We start from the raw sequence: 5,055 nt of genomic DNA, 5'->3' as shown, positions 1-5,055 counted from the left end.
CCGCCATAGGCACGGGCCTAGCTGGCCTCTTATCCTAATACGGCTCTGATTGTGAGATCAATAATTCAAAAATCTGCCCGAGAAGGTGTGTTTTTTTGCAGGGTTGTTAAAGTTACCATTTTTTAGTAACGCGTTATAGTTACCGTTATTTGCGGTAAAAAGTAATTCGTTACTCTTTACTCGTTACCGATTCTGAAAGTAAAGCGTTATTGTCACATAAAGTAACGGAAAAATCGTTACTTTTTGCTATTTTAAAAAAATAATTGCATTTACGCAAATAATAGCTACATAAGAACAAATCGTTTTTTAATATATTTATGTATTACTTTATTAGTTCTTCATTTGCTCTTTAATATGATACTCCTTAATATATACATATTTAAATTTGTACATATATCTTAACTTTAAGTTATAAATAATTTGTATCGCTAAATCTGGAATTTTTGTTTAATAATAGAGATAACTGTTGCTCAATATGTCCGTTTGTTAGGGTGTCGTCAATTTTGGGTTTTGTACTTTGTACCAGCGGGAGTTCTGATTAACCACTGCTTTTCCGCTTTCTGCTTTTCCGTCAAGGCGTAAACGCGTGCTTATTAAAATAACCTTATAATAACAAAAAAAGACGTAAAATTTTGTTATTAGTTCCTGAAAATTGTGATTTAGTTATCATTACTGTTACTCATTAGTAAAAGTAACTCCGTTACTCATTCGTTACTAAAAAAGTAATGAAATTAGTAACTTCGTTGCTTTTTTATTTAACGTCAGCAACCCTGATTTTTTGTACCAGTCAAAAATTAGACTGTCACTCTTTTAAAGATTAGTAGTGTCTCAAAAATTAATGGTATTACCCCTCACATCCATCGTAAACTGCAGTTTCTGGTGAAAAGAGTTGAATTTTTCCAAGATGCTATCCACCTCAGAGATGGGCGGTAAACATAGTACCATATCATCGTCGTACCTGCAGTAGAAAAGCAAAAGGAATTCAATGGAACTCAGCACTCGATTTTCTAAATCTTGTTACATGACTGTCAGCAATAATAGGTGATAATGACGAACCCATTGGAGTACCAATAGTCTGTTTATATATTTGATCATCGAAAGCAAAGTAAGTAGAATACATACTTAAGTGTCAAAATTAAGCCTTTAGAAATTCATCTTTCGGTATCTTGCAATTATTTTCAATGTAAATGCAACTACTAGAAAGTCCATAGCTAAATCTACCGGAACATTTGTAAATAAAGATACAACATCTAGCGAAAACAAGCTAAAATCTGATCAAACTTGGATATGATAGGATATTTTGATAGGACATAAAAATTAATAAAAAATCCAATTGTAATTATAAGACTTCTACTAACAAGGTTAAAAAATAACAAATTAGATCGAAGGTTCACAATTCCTTTCATCAATAGAATATCTAATAAATAAATTCTGCAACTGTACTAATTGTCTGTTTTATAAGGTGGTTGCTCATTATAATATCAATAAACTTAACAAATATATAAGAGTACACAAAGATCCTTTGCAAAAGTTATCCAAAAGGAATGTGGTTTACAAGATCGAATGCCGATTGCGATGCTTCCTATGTAGACCAAACGGGAAAAAAACTAAAAACGAGATTAGCAGAAAACCATAACCATACACGTAGAGTTACATCCATTCATTCAGTTATCACAGAGCATAGGGTACAATCATGACATCAACTGGGATAATGACAGAATTCTGGATATTGAGAGAAATTATAATAAACGATTAATGTCGAAGATACTCTACATAAATCGTTAATCAAATGATTTCAACATTCAAACTGACACTGAGGCATGCATTAATAATGGTTAAATAGGAACTTACTACAAGTTATAATATGTGTATTTTTATAATTGACCGACACGCTCCTGTTCTCACTACACTTCACTTTTTGTTTTTAACGGTTATTGTATAATCGACATCGTAACAAACATTACTGTCTTTTTTGATTCTTAAATTATTTTTAATCTAACTTTGACAATCGTCAATCATAAATTTGTTTAATTGACGATGTTTGGATCTGCGTGCGATCGTTGTTGGAAGTTGGGTGAGTTTTGTCATCATTTATAAATAACATAAAATCAATCTTCATCTGTTCAAAAAATCTTGATACAAATAATATCTTGAGATCCACCATTTGCTACACTCAGCTTTACAACTGGTTGTCACAACATCAGACTCTGTTGAGGATGGTGGTTTCTCACCGCATTTGCACTACTGCAACTGCATAATTGGAGGGAATTGCGATTTTGCGATACAGAGTTCGACATTTAGTGCGATTAGCGATGATTGTTATTGCTGAGGCTGACTCAAAACATGAGCCGAAACGTACAAATTTGAATTGTTATTCACAATTAATTTTTGTGCAAGATAGTACTCAGCGCAGACTCCTAATGTCCACTTGAATTTCGCTGCAATAATCTATTGCCGAATGGTCTCTACTAATAATTCGCTGCATCTAAATCCCTCTAAACTCTAAATCATCCTTGCTTATTTTCGGTTTCTCAACATTATTATCTCATATTCAATCCTTCCATATTTTTCTTAATTCCGTTCCAATTCCTCGCTCCACCTCTATTGAGATTCTTGGTATCCATGTTGAATCTTCCTATTCGTCACACGTGGCCGTCAAGTGTGACGGGCTGCATACGCTTGTATACTTTATCTTCCTTATCCCCTTCGCCACATCCTTTCCTGCTCTCAGAAATTCCTCACTTCTCATTTAAGCGTTATTTCCCTATTTGATTTGGCCGATGTTTACGTTCGGGCTCTTAATCAACAACTTCTCTTATTGCTTCAGTAAATACGACCATACATCTCCGTATTACCAGAGATTCGGCTGGCTTAGAATGTGGCAACATTTTATTCTCCACCTATGCTGTCTAGTTTTTTCCTCTCCTTTGGTCCAATGCTCCCTTATATCTGCGACGCCTACGTCAATTAAACTCTGAGCTTCATTTCACTTTTAACCCCTTGTAACCAAATACCAAAATTACTTATCCTTCCCGTTTATCGTTCCACTAAGTTCCGTGCTGCTTTCTCCTACCTCAGCCAAATATTGTAATTCTCTATTAATAAAATATATTAATAAAAACTATATTAATAAAAATAACTATATTAATAAAAACATCTCTCTCTTTGTCTTGCTTTCGTTTTGCTGCCTCGCGTTTCATCGCGTCACTTACAGTATTTAAACGAGACTGAAATAACTGGTATATGTAGGTGCTTGTGTGTGTGTATGCGTGAGTATGTATATGATTTTAACTATTGTTTCACCACTCATTCTGTCGTTACTTAGTCGCGGTTTTTTGTTTTGCTATAAGGCTTTGTAATAGCAGATTTGCTGACGCCTAATCCCATTCGCAAGCTGCTATAGTTTTATCTAACATATTATATATTTATGTTTATTGCTCTGTTAGCATGTAATCTTTTCCACAACAATAAACTAAATCAAATTTAAAAAAAAAAGTTTTTTTTAACAGATCAATTTTAATGCTTACATTATTATAATGTAACTCTTTATCTGTCGCATTCCGTGTAAACATTGCAATAACAATTTTTACTCTAATATAAAATTACAATAATTTCTTTGTGCCGCATAATCAATCAATATAATTTTTTTAAAGGAATTGAAAACGAATTTACGTGAACTTGCTATAGTAGACCACACGTTGGAAGTTCTCGGAACGCCAAAGGAATACCAAAGGCTACGTAATTCGATAATTAGAATAATAATCGGATGGAATGTATACGTTCTTTATCAGTTAACGTATCAGAATATTTTTGTTGCCTTTTATTTTAATTATGACATAAATTTCACCTTGATTGTTTTTATGACGTATAATGCGATTCTGCACAATCATCCGTCATACGTTATTGCCTTAAGTTCTCTGATCTCTGCAGCTATACTTGGGTTAGTATTATACATGTGTATACATTTACTTTGTAAGCTATTTTTGTTGACATTGTGCGTCAAAATCTTTACAGTGTGAAACACATAAAGATCTTTTGGTAACATATAAAGAATGGAAGCTATGATGATGAGCTTGATAACATATGTATGTTGTCTGTATTGTCTGTACAAAACATGTATATACAATACTTTGAGTATTAAAAATATACTAAACAACGGGTATTTATAATAAATAATTAATCACTACTTTTTGTTATTTAATATTCGTAAGAGAAGAACATCTTTAAAAGAACGCTGTGAAGGTAGTAATGTTGAGCAATACAATCGTATAAATATGTGGTCAGAATTTTCATCTCCAATGAACTTGATCTTGACGTCATAAAAAAGTAACGGCAAAACTAACGGTAAAATTGTAACACAAAAAGTAACAGTAAAATCGTCATATAAAAGTAACTACAAAACTGAATGTAAAAGTAACTTCCATGTCTGGTTGTAAGAGAGAGACATGCGCCGCATGTCGACAGGTAGTTATAATACGATTGAATTGACGATACGTGTCCGCAGTTTGAAAAAATAATTCGAATTTTTTTCATTTTTTTTCTTTTTATTTGACAATCAAAAAAATAGAAAAAAATTAACATAGACTATTGATTCTAATTTAGGTGATAATGACATGTTCTCAGAGTATAACCGTAAAAGTAAAAGTCAATCGGATTAATAGTCTTTTTGGAATCGTGATCACTATATTCGAAACATAGTAAAGAAAAGCGCGAATAAAGTTCTGAAACATTTTAGTACAAGCACCGCTCCGTTTTCCGTTAGGAACGATAGTGACACTCAGAGAAGAACGAAACTGTGCTCTGTTGGATAGAACCGTTCTAGAATGGTTTCGAATGGTTGAATATAAGTAATGGCGAGCGCCGGTTATAACACGTGATTGATGTGCGCTATTTGAATCGATCAAGCGGCCCCAAACACCTCGTCATTTTATCTCGTATATTTTGGACAATTTTCGTTTTTTCCATAATACGTTTTTATGGGATTCTTAAGACTAAGCTTTAAAAAAACAGAAAAAAATCGACGTTTTTTACCTCTAAAACGTAAAAACCTCCTTA

This window comes from Trachymyrmex cornetzi, unplaced genomic scaffold (genome assembly GCF_001594075.2).
Source record: "Trachymyrmex cornetzi isolate Tcor2-1 unplaced genomic scaffold, Tcor1.1 scaffold229, whole genome shotgun sequence".
NCBI lineage: Eukaryota > Metazoa > Arthropoda > Insecta > Hymenoptera > Formicidae > Trachymyrmex > Trachymyrmex cornetzi.
This window is presented reverse-complemented; position numbering follows the sequence as displayed.